The 13111-nt window shown below is 42.8% G+C and overlaps 1 protein-coding gene across 1 annotated transcript in view; it reads right to left on the minus strand.

The window, feature by feature from the left end:
- Positions 1–12842, minus strand: part of FBXO34 (F-box protein 34) — a 140646-nt gene extending 127804 nt beyond the window's left edge. Inside the window, exon 1 of the mRNA XM_069208534.1 lies at positions 12577–12842. The gene's annotated coding sequence lies outside the window, so the exon portion shown is untranslated. The remainder of the gene's footprint in view (positions 1–12576) is intronic.
- Between the last annotated feature and the right edge of the window lie 269 nt (positions 12843–13111).

Genomic DNA, 13111 nt, shown 5'->3' on the forward strand with positions numbered 1-13111 from the left:
GTGCGCGTGGGTGAGAAGTCGGAAGGTGATCCTTTTGCTGACTGGGAGCCAATGCAGGTGTCTCAGGTGTGCGGAGATGTGGCTGCTGCGGGGTATGTCGAGGATGAGGCGGGCCGAGGCGTTTTGAATGCGTTGCAGGCGATTTTGGAGTTTGGCTGTGGTCCCGGCGTAGAGGGTGTTGCCGTAGTCCAGGCGGCTCGTGACGAGGGCGTGGGTCACGGTTTTTCTGGTGTCGGCGGGGATCCAGCGGAAGATCTTGCAGAGCATGCGGAGGGTGAGGAAGCAGGCGGAGGACCCAGCGTTGACTTGCTTGGTCATGGTGAGAAGAGGGTCCAAGATGAAGCCGAGGTTGCGGGCGTGATCTGTGGGGGTCGGTGCGGTGCAGAGGGCCGTGGGCCACCAGGAGTCGTCCCAGGCGGACGGGGTGTTGCCGAGGATGAGGACTTCCGTTTTTTCAGAGTTCCGCTTTAAGCGGCTGAGCCTCATCCAATCTGCGACGTCCTTCATACCCTCTTGTAGGTTGGTCTTGGCGCTGGCGGGGTCCTTGGTGAGGGAGAGTATAAGTTGGGTGTCGTCGGCGTAGGAGGTGATGATGATGTCGTGCTTGCGTACGATGTTGGCGAGGGGGCTCATGTAGACATTGAAGAGTGTCGGGCTGAGTGATGAGCCTTGGGGTACGCCGCAGATGATCTCGGTGGGTTCTGAGCGAAACGGAGGGAGGTAAACTCTTTGGGAACGGTTTGAGAGGAAGGAGGCGATCCAGTCCAGGGCCTGGCCTTGGATTCCGGTGGAGCGGAGGAGGGTGATTAGGGTGCGGTGACAGACGGTGTTAATATTCACCTAAATTGGCCACTGAACCACTTAATACGGTATCATCACTGACAGACCTGTCATATTTTAATGTGTCACATCTGTGTGGCAAGCAAACACTTAACTTGGACTCTGTTCAAGCTACAAGACCCGAGAATGTGCACATTTTCATCAAGCTTCATATACAACAATCAGTTTTGATTGCATGTACTTGTGCTGTATCAAAATGTAAAATACTTTTTTAAAATGTAGCAGGGTCAAATGTGCAAAAAAAAATATATAAATTCCCAAACACCGTGTGTTAAACCAAAATTTTTTAATAAATTACCACATTTGTGCAAGTTGTTGGGACGGAGGGGTCCCTTGCATGACTGGGAAGGGCGTGGGAGCTGCAGCCCACCACGAGTTCACCTTAGCAAGTTGTAGTTTTTCTACATCCAACATTTTGTGACACAGTGAGTCCTACAGCTGATCCAAGCACACCATGTGCACCCTCTCTTTGCTGCATGTGAATGTTGCCTCACTGGTCTGTAGAGGGCTGACAGGGGTGGCAGAAAATAGAATTTCAGTATCAGGACTGGCCTTTTTAACCTCTCAACTGGTATGGAGAGGCCTAGCAGCATCTCCCACCTTTTTCAATGTGTCCTCTGCAAAGCAACTGGGTCCTTCACTCATCTATGGAAAGCATGGACGTTGCATTCATAAGCTTGTTAATGTGTGGCAGATGGAGCATGCCATTTCCTATATGGTAAAGTGAACTCACTGACATATGTGCCTTAAATGTTTGTGTGCTTACTATAACAATGCAATTGTCTATAAATGCCTTAAAATGTGCAGGTGTATTGTATTAATCAATTGTGATTGTTTTCCATACCTGTTTCAGGACCACTAATCCTAAGTACTCTTACATACATTTTAAAATGAGTTCTCGTTTTGTTATTCCATGATGTACTCTCCACATTTTTGCTGAACCATTCAAGTAAGGCATAGCTTTGTTCTTAAGTTTGCACAACAAAGCAAGGATTTTGGAAAATAGCAGAATCAGCTTGTTAGTGTAAGCTGGATCAGTTCACCAAGGTCTTCCTGCATTCTTCCAAGACGATCTTGGCACCTGTTCATTATGAACTATCTACATGTTTCAATTTTATCATGTGTTTCCACTTCCATTCAATTATATGGAGAAAAAGCGTAGAAAATATAATTACAATGTACAGATTTAAGCATTACTTACTCCAGCTATTTGAAGGCGAAGCTAATTGTCTGTGAAAACAGTCACTGGATTGCTCCTTTTGAATGCTTTCAGAATATTTTTGCATTAAGGGCTGGCTAGACTTTTGTGCTATCCCGAGTTCTGGGTTTTCTTTTACATGTACTATAAAGTCCAAGTGGGATCTAGGTTGCAGTGTAGGAAAAGCCCAGACATCAGATGTGAATTATAGGACTCTTCTTGGATAGTCCAAGAATCTTTGTAATGGTCAGGCTGACGAATATTAAGGAGAGGAGACAGCAAGTCCCTTTAATGCTAGAGAATTTCTCCAGGCCATTTCCTGGCCTCTTGTATCGAGGAATCACTGTCCCACTCCCCTCTATCAGACATCCTCTGGACTAGTACTACGAACGTGGGGAGAACCGATAGGTCTTCCAGGAGAGGCTGCATGGGCCACACGTCTAGGCAGAGAGCTGGACTACTGCTTAAGGGGGCGGGGGGCTGGAGGTTCCCTGGCACAAGGAAGGAGCTTCTTTAAAAACGACAAGTGCAAATAAGCCCAAGTGAGGCAGATCAGCATTCACGCTACAATAAAGGGCAAGATCTCTAGGTTTGTGCCCAGGGTGAGAGGTATGAACCTGTCCCCAAAACAGAGGCAGCTACACCAAAAACAAAACAATTCTAAGAGAAAGGCATTCCACTTCATCACCCAGCACTAATAAGCACTCAAAACACTATGGTCTGACTTCCTTCAAGATAAGCGAACAGTTGCAATTACAAAAAGAATATCAACAATCTCTGAGAAGTGTTCAGTACTCTAACCTGAGGTGATCACATTGCTTGTTTAGGTGCGAGGGGGGCGGGGGGGTTTCAGCGAGGGTTCAAAACAGGGCCCAAGGAAAAACTCCACAAGATCACGAGGACAGAGCACACCACTGCCCCTATGGATACCTCCTCTGGGCAGGTACTGCTCTGACTTACCCAAGGTTACTGGCTTGCCTCTTCCTGAAGCACAATCTAGTCGGGCAACAACTGTAACATCCCTGCACAGTTGTACATGCAGTACGCACATACAACACAGATCAACGATGTTGGTAGGCACTGCCTGCATGACTGTATGGACAGCCATGGACTATGGCATTCTACGTCAAACAGACTGGGCAAGGTGGTAAAATTCAAATGCTATTCTGTGAGCAACAATACACAGCAATTCACTTTACCACTAAACACTGTCTAAACACTAGGGGGAATTGAATGTTATTTTGACAGCTCATTCACTGTCTACTATCGCTTCTATATACCCCTCCCACCATATCCTTCTTGTCCCCAATGATCAGGTCCCTTGACCCTTTCCCTGATACATATGTTCATGAGGGTTATAACTTCCAGCGGCGATTACAGCCAACGAAGCTAGTTTACAACGTGAAGTTCACCTGACCGCTGTACAGTATACTTCAATATTATGTGCATGAGCTTCTTATTTTGGAATTAGTATATTGTCCGATGTACATAATACTTTTAGTGCAAAAACATGTACCACTGCTGCTCAACACACCCTAAACATGGGGTTATCTAAGCTTAACTATCCATTTGAAAGGCATTTTCTATCACCTTCTTGTTAGCCTCAGGGCACTTCCTTTACCTGTCATCGCCATGGTGCAAAAGTCAATTCCCCACACTTCTTAGTAATATTCTACATTTTAATTAAAGCATTCTAAATTCAAAGATTTTTTTTTTTTTTTTTTTTACACATTCATTTTACTCATACGTCTGTATTTTGCAAGGCACCTCACACTTCAATATTCATTGTACGAGCTCACTGTTCTTTAAAAACATATTATTTTTAATTAGAACATGCAGTTTCAGTGTGAGGCGACTCTTACCTTGAATTGCTAAAGTATAGGGTTTGAATCCCCACACGTTCCAGAAACATATCACAATGTTCACAGCTAAACGTGCTCAAATGTGAGAACGTTCCGGTTTCCTATTATAGCTATCAACAAGGTTGATTCTCAATTTTTGAAACGACCCCAAGGCTTAATATCACTATCGCAATTCCCTCTGAGCTGTCTCTACTTTGAATTTGCCCTCAGGCGAGCGCAAAGGTAGCACTTGCTCATCAGAGGCTATTTATAAATGGAATGTCAGGTCTGACTTTTCATGCTATTCCGACTGAGATAAAGTATACACATCGTTTCTCACTATGGGAAGAAGCTGCCAGTCAACCCAGACCACTAATTAAGGTATATTTTCTTCCCTTAGTCCTTCCTTTAGTTATCCTCCATTAGGCTTACGAATGCTCCTTATTTTTGTATGTGACGAAAGCACTGTTCTGGGCTGGACATGGGTAAGTTATGCCTTAAAAGGACTTTGCTCCCATTAAAAATGTATATATTGTTAGTAACATCTAACAGATGTTATTTCACTGAAGATAGCTTTTTTTTTCCAGACACCATGATCCTTCACCAAGTTGAGGTCCTTACATTTCTCAATTTGGAACAAGTAGCAATATCTATATTGTTTTAGACACACACATTTCTTGTTTTCACATCTTATAGTTGACTTAATATTGCTCCTTTCCTTGTTAGTTCCCCAGGGTATTGTTGTTCTGATGAGACCCTGGTGCCCAGCATGAGGGTCGAAACGTCCTCGACATTCTAATTGGACAAGACCACCTTTGTTATGTTGTGACTGATAAATCACTGTATTGACAAGTGTACTCTACAACAGTCTTTTTGAGATACACCAAGGACTACAGAACTACAAGTGATTCCTTTATTGTCTTTTTGTTGTGGGTCTCTTGTTCACTTGAGGAGCACTTTTTGATTATTTCTTCACAGTTTCATTATATAGAGCAGTGGTTCCCAACCTTTTGACATCTGTGGCCCCCCATTTTATCATTACTGGAACCCGGGGACCCCACTGAATCATAATTGGAATTTGGGGACCCCCCACTAAGTCATCACCGAAAGCTGGGGACCTAATCTGTTAATATTATTTAATTTTCTAAGCAGTCGCGGACCCCCAGGGGTCCCCGGACCACAGGTTGGGAACCACTGATATAGAGGATATTCTATATGTCGTCAATGCCCTTCTCATACTAATAAACACGCTGTCACATATGTGTTGGTATTGGCTTTAGTGGAGCATTTTTTAGATAGATTATTTTTGTCTTTCGGGAATTGTGGCATGACTAAGCTAGTAGCAAGGTATCTCTGCTACAGTATAAAAATTGATTGAAAATGAGTTTCACATGAACATGTGTTATGTGATAATTGTACCCAGGTTCACTTGAACATTCTGGGTTGCTCTTGCATTTGCTTTGCACCTCTTGAAGCACGATGTCGTTGGGCAACAATTGTAAAATACACACATGCACCACAGATCAGCGATGTTGGTAGGCACTGCCTGCCTACATGGCTGCATGGACAGCCATGTATTATGGCATTCTACTCCAAACAGAAAAGGACAGGTGGCAAAATTCAAACGCTATTCTGTGAGCAACAATACACAGCAAGCTGCCTTTCACCAACAGACTCACTAAGACTGTTGAGATGAAAAACGTTACGAAATTCATGCGATTTACAAGCTTTTATTTGTAACGTTAATGCGACCCCAATACAGGAAATCCGAAGCGCGTCGTCTTCGCAAACTGTCTTTCCTCAACCTCGCTTCAAACTCCCGTTGCCTAGCGATGCTCGTGCCCAGTGTAAACACACTGTGCGCGAGCATCGCAACACATCTTCCCCCTAACAAACAGAAAATACAACAATAAGGAAAAAATAAAAAAATACAATTCCGAAAACAAAAAACAATTTTACCCTCAAAGAATAATACATTCACAGCAATATGCAAAACAGACATAATCCTGACATTTGCTTGGTGTCCTGACTAAACGACCACACCTGCTTGTTTTCCTTGCAGGCACATCAAAATGATTGTTGACAGTAGGTACGTTAGGCTGTACATTAGAGTTATAATCAGAATCATAGGAAGGCGTATACTTCCAATCATCTAACCAGTCAAATTTGCATACCTTGCGTTCTGGGCTGATAACTTTTCCTTCCTTCCCAACCAACCCAGAATTAACATTCCTACACATGGACAATGAAGACATGTGCCAAACCTTACCATCACTTAATAATGCAGAATTACAAAAAATTCTATTTACTATAAGGGGATCTGAAAATCGATTTTTTATGAAACCTGGTTTCTTAACTCTCACCACATCACCAACTTTTATGACTTGTTCTTTGCATTTGTGTTTTGCGTCATAATACATCTTACTTTACACTTGGGAACTTTTAATGTTCTGTTTAACTAGTTTAAGTGTCCAATCAGCCTTTTTATCCCCAGAACTCCAACCCACATTATCTTTCCCTGTGGGAATTCTCCCTCTCATCAACACAAAGGGAGAATACCCTGTAGAAACACAAGGTGTCGTTCTGTATGACCATAAATTCCGCATTAATTCACATCTCCAATCCAAATTGTTGTAATTTGCCATTTGGATGACGCCCTTAATCACCCGATTGAATCTCTCCACAGCACCGTTCCCTGCCGGATGATATAAAGCCGTAGTATTATGTACAATACCTTTCCCCTGTACAAAATCTTTGAAAATGTGAGACATAAATTGAGGTCCATTGTCGCTTACTATACACTTAGGTAAACCCTCTTTCAGAAACACCTTGTCCAGGAAATGTACAACTGAATCCACATCAGCCCTATTAACAATCTCAACCTCTGGCCATTTTGAAAAATGATCAACCAAAGCTAATAAATACTTTTGTTTATCATCGTACATTATTGGCCCTGCAATATCTATGCCTATCCTTTCCCAAGGTCCATCTGGACACGGAATAGGATGGAGAGGTGGTCTTAATGTTACCCGAGTCTTGTCAGATGAATTACATGCATAGCAATCTCTAACTTTCCTTTCAATGTCTAAGTCCAAACCTGGCCACCAATAAGTACACTTAATTTTGTATTTGGTTTTACCAATGCCAAGATGACCTTCGTGACATATATCAATAATCCTATTTCTTATAGATGTGGGGGAATAACCCTGCCATTCCTAAAAATTAGACCACCTTCCAGAGAGAGTTCATGTCTCAGTTCCCAAAACACACGCATACTATGATCTAACAAATGTTTACTAGGCCATCCATTCTTGATATATCTGCTAACTACACCAAAGATGTCATCTTGAGCTTGAGCTTGTTCCCAATCCTCTTTGGTAATACCTGGACAATCAGCTAACACATTGGCTACTGTAAAATGTTCAATATCCGTATCTTCATCACACACAACAGGTAAAGGCATTCTGCTTAAAAAATCTGCCACCACATTTTTGACTCCCGGAACATATTGTACACTGTAATTGAAATCTAAAAGTCTAACAGACAAACGAGCTATACGTGGTGATGCTGAAATTAACCCTTTTGTTGTCAACACTTTAGTGAGCGGTTTGTGGTCACATCTTAACAACACATGAAAACCCCAAATGAACTGTCTGAAATGTTCCAAACCCCAGACACATGCAAGTGTCTCACGCTTGATCACAGAATACCTTTCCTCAGTTGGTGTAATCGAACGCGAGGCAAAAGCTATGGTCCATTCAACTCCCTTTTCATCGATCTGGGATAACGTTGCACCTTCAACATTTTGCAACATGGGGTCAAAACCATGAAGTGGTGGGGCATAAGCCATATCATTCTTTATTACCTCACATGCTTCATCACATGCCTCGCTCCAAACAAACTTAACATTAGTTTTAAGAAGTTGACGCAGAATATATGTTTTTTCTGAGAAATTGTGGACGAATTTGGCGTAAAATTCAGCCAATCCTAAAAAAGCTCACAAATCATCTTTAGATTGAGGTCTTGGGGCATTTTTGACAGCATTAACTAATTCCAATTTGGGTTTAATACCAGCATCTGAAATTTCATGACCTAAATAATTAATTTTGTTAAATGCAAATCTGCATTTATCAATTTCTGCTGTCAAACCGTGCGTGCTCAGTCTATGCAAAACAATATCTAAATTACGATCATGTTAATTTCTGTCCTTCCCCATTATCAAAATGTCGTCCTGAAAAATCAGTACATCCTTTATGTCCGATAATACCTTGTGCATTAACCTCTGAAACGTAGCTGCTGCAGAAGCCAACCCAAAAGGTACTCTTTTAAATCTGTAACAACCAAAAGGTGTCACAAAAGTTGTTAAACTTCTACTATCAGCATGTAAAGGCACCTGATGGTAAGCAGCTTTAAGATCAATACTAGAAAACCATCTAATACCTTTAGTGCGAGTTAACATTTTGTTTATTTTTGGCAGAGGAAATTGATCAATTAAAATATTCTTGTTAAGATCTCTGAGATCCACACAAAGTCTCAATTTGCCTTTTTTTTTTTGTTTTTTAACTACAACTAAAGGTGCGACCCATTCTGCGGATTCCACGGGTTCAATAATGCCGTCTGACTGAAGTTTTTTAAGTTCTTCTTCTACTTGGTCCCTCACAGAAACAGGTATGTTTCTGACTTTGTGAATACAAGGTGTGGAATTAGCTTTTATTTGTATTTTATGTTGGAAACCCTTTAGTTTTCCAATTTGGCCAGAAAAGACATTGGGGAATTTTTTTGCAATATTTCCTGATAAATCTTCCGTATGTTGTACAATAGACACAGGTGTATTACTACTGGGGTTCAAAATAATACCCAACATTCCTTGGTCCTTCCAACCCAGTACGGACGGCCCAGAAACCGCTACATACACCTTGCAGTACGCTTGTTTGCGTTTAAATTCAATTAGCAAATTTCTGTAACCCACAATTCTAATAGGTTCACCCGTGAATGTTTTTGGAGAAATGTCAGTTTTTTCAAAGCAATTACCTAAAAAAAGTTCAAAATATTGTTGCCAAATCTCCTCATTAAGAATAGTGTAGGGAGAACCAGAATCCGCAACAACCGAAATATCAATGCCAGCAATCGTAACATGGCATAAGGGTCTACTCATGTTGTTTTTAACATTCTGTACCTTATCATCAACATTAAGAATGCATAAATTAGAATCAGACTCCTCCGATGAACCGCTGTCACATTCCCTCACACACTTAACACTCGCGTCACCCCCACCAAATTTTATTCTGCGACACACTTTGGCAAAATGTCCCAAAACACCACAGTTTGAGCACTTCTGATTCCAAGCCGGACATTTCCTATCATTTGCCAGATGAAATTTGCTGCCACATCTGAAACAAGATCTTTTATCTTTCAGGAATGAATTATCTTTCTCCCCTTGATAGAAATGGACTCTTAGACGATAATTCATTGTTTTTCTTGACTATGGCAATAGTAGCATTGTCTTCCAACTTCGAAAATGATTTTTCCTCATTGCGCAGAACAGCCTTTGCGCATCTTCCAGTGAGTTCAGCGCTTTTGACCATGTCAATAACCTCTCGTAACGGTGCTTCCCCTCTAGACCAAAGTTTCTCTTGGATATGTGGATTGGCAGTGTGCATTATAATTTGGTCTCTAATGAGTTCGTCATGAAGATTACCAAACTTGCATGACAATGCCAAATTCTTGAGTGCAGCAACGTAATCATACACAGATTCCTCAAATTGTTGCTTCCTATGATAAAATTTAAATCGGTCAACAGCTATGCACACGGCAGGTCTAAAATACTCTGTAAGATCTTCAAGAGCATGACTAAAAACATCTCCTTGCTCAGGTGCTCTAATTTTTTTGTTAATACTGTTGTAAATTTTCAGACCCTTTGCACCTATACAGTGTAAAAGAATTTTCTTCTTCTTTTCTGGAGTAAGTTCTTCTTCATCTTCAAAAGTTGAAATGTAATTTACAAAATATTCTCGCCATTCCTCCCATCTTAGAGTAGCTTCTCCATCTTTTGGCAAGAATGGCTCAGGAGCGCTAAGATTCCATGCATTTCCAGAAGCCATGACCAAAAATTATGATGAAACAAACTTTACAACAAATATTTCCTTGGAAAGGTGAAAATATTAATCCAGCAAGTTCGCTAAGTTTGAAAAAAAATGATGAACTAACCAAAAAAAAAAAAATCAAACGTGCGCAGGCCTTGCGCAAAAGCACATGAGACTTGTTTGCTTGACAATGTCAGACAATCTCAAAACGTAAGATGCGGCGCGTAGACATTTTCAGTCTGGTTTTCTTGGCACAAAACAACTGATAAACAAAGTATTAATCCTACCGCTACATCAATCACCAAGTCCTGTTGAAAACAGCATGAAAATATCAAGTCATACAACTTCCTTGAAATCCTGCCTCAAGCTGTGAAGAAATGTGCTTGCTGGATGTGTGGGTTCTTCGTCGGGGTCGCTAATACGCTCGTCGCCAATTTTGTTGAGATGAAAAACATTACGAAATTCATGTGATTTACAAGCTTTTATTTGTAACGTTAATGCGACCCCGATACAGGAAATCCGAAGCGTGTCGTCTTCGCAAACTGTCTTTCCTCAACCTCGCTTCAAACTCCCGTTGCCTAGCGATGCTCGTGCCCAGTGTAAACACACTGTGCGCGAAGCACTGTGCGCGAGCATCGCAACAGACTCCCCTCACTTGGCCACGGGTCAATTAACTTTCCACTAAACACCGTCTAAAGAGTAACAGGTATATTTGCCCCAACAGTACCAACTATAAATGCCCCTATGGGTAAGGTGTAGTATTTTACGTTGTGTGTAAAGAAGTATTAATTCACTTGTCCATAAATTAAAGTACAGCCTGGACAGTAATGTATTGTTATTTGATGCCCATGAAGTCTTGAGTCTCTGTCCCCGCACCAGCTCCCGGCTAAACTTTGGACTACTCAACTTCTGCAGCCTGGGGGTCAAATTCTAGAGGGCTGTACTTGGTGTTCTGTTTTTAGATCTACAGTAAGGATAAACCACGTTCTTACAGTTTAAGATCAGTAACACTCCCAGCCCCTACACCCGTTGCCCTGGGACAAAAAAAAACACACACACACAATTTACATGACGTCTTACGTTTGTGTGCTTTATGAATTTCAGTTCAGTCCTGTGGTGTTGAAGAGACTGTGCTCCACGCCCACGTTCTCTTCGCCAATCAAAGGAGACGCTAGCTACCACATGCTGAAAGCACTTGTGTCCATTCTCCAAGTCGCATTTTTGGGGTAGGTAGCTGTCTCTTCTGTTGCCGACACAAGACTGAAGGAATCCACTGCCATCCAATATCATTCATTGCTCATCCACGTGCGGATGCCAGGCCAGATAGGCAGGTTGTGCAGAGAATAAGACTGACTCTGGCCCCACCCCTTGCAGAGTGCCTTTGAGAGAGCCATAGACCACATCTGGATCTCGCTGACCTGCCGATGATGTGACATTTCTAGTATCTCTGGTTCAGTCGAGCTGCTAGAATCTGAGATTGATTGCGGTGCACGCAATGGGGTGCGCTTGTCTCTTATGTGGGACTAGTATTTAATCCGAATGAGCTAGTACCCTTTTGGGACTCGAGCCTCGAAATGGAGCAAGCCCATGGCATATTTCAGGTTTTTGGTCATTTTCCTACCGCATAAAACTGCAGAAAAAGGTAATGTCTTATGTTTAGATCACTGCATGGAAATAACTGTATACTACTTCCGAACAAACTTCTAAGTGTCACACTTAAGCAAACTTGCAAATGTGCAAAACACAGCAAACGATTTAGGCAGCACTTACGATAGTACAAAACGGAAATTCTGTGGTAGCATCTAACAGGTGTCACTTAAACCCAATGGGACTCATTGTATCAACCTGAAGAGAGGCACGGCAGCTTCTGCTATGGTTTGAACATGGCCTGCGCTCACTGGGTGGCACAGAGATCTGTTTTTGGAGGCAATCGCACACGTCAGCACGGACAAAAGCAGTGCGGCTGTTAGGAGCTACCTCATCATCACGTATGTAACATCAAACGCCTCAATATACAAGACAGCTGCCAGACAAATAATGCGTATGTAAAGAAAAGCGTGATTATAAAGGAAGCAAAAATAAAACAAAAACAACACGTGTCCCGGCCAGTGAAAGCGTCATTCCAGCACTGAAAATAAAATATACACCCAGACATCTGAAAAGGCACGGGTTTCTTCGGTACTCAGGAGATAGGCAACCCCCATCAAAGAGGCGGTGAAGGGCCTGGGACAGGAGCAGTAGTGATACTAAGAAAAGGGACATTAGTTCTCCGGGGGGGAAGAGGAGAGACTCGTGCCTGGGTAATGTAGAGGCAGTTGATCAGCTCGCTAACCCCAACAGTGGGGCAAATATACGAAAACAACAAACGGGTGAACCACAGTTGAGTCCCCGGCGGCCTCCACGAGTCGGAACTGGACACCACCAAAAAAACTAGAGGGCTTTAATTAGCGAAATAGCTCCCTGAAGGTGCGAGGAGACAAAATCGTCACAATCCGCTTTGCCCGGGACTGCCCTTCCAAACCTGTCACCCTCTGCAAGAGTCGCCGCCCCCGCACCCATTGCAGCGGAGGAAACATCAGTCTTTGCGCGGCTGCAAACCCACCAACATACATACCTCCACTCTGGCCAGAGATGGGGGCACCGAGCAGGCCCGCCTCCCCAGGCTCCGCCGCGGCGTCAGGCGCCTGGCTCGGGGGGCCGACTCCCAACTCCAACTGCTCAAACAAACCCTTCCCGCAACGTCACGCAAAGCTGCTTCCGCCACTGAAAATAATCCCGCCGCTCCCAACCGAAACCAAATTTTAATCCGCAATCGGCTGCCGTGACGTGCCCGGGAGGCGGCGCGCATGCGCTGGCCTGTTATCTGGCACTTCCGAGTTCCTGAGAAAACCTTTCGGGGAGGAGCGTGGGTTTAATAGTCTATTAATTATAAGGTGTTAACGCGCACCTCTTGAAAACTTCCATTCCAAAAAACCAAAGACAAGCCAGTGAAGGCTGAGCATGTGTTCTTTTGATTTTGTTGGTTACCTACTTCTCAACCGTCAACAGCACATTGGAAGGTGATGCGAGAGGTAACACGTTTAAAAGTAAAACAAGCATTGGCAAAGCCAATATGCCAGGCTTTAAAGCGATGCATATTTTTTTAAATT

The sequence above is a fragment of the Pleurodeles waltl genome, chromosome 9 (genome assembly GCF_031143425.1).
Source record: "Pleurodeles waltl isolate 20211129_DDA chromosome 9, aPleWal1.hap1.20221129, whole genome shotgun sequence".
NCBI classification, from domain to species: Eukaryota; Metazoa; Chordata; class Amphibia; order Caudata; family Salamandridae; genus Pleurodeles; species Pleurodeles waltl.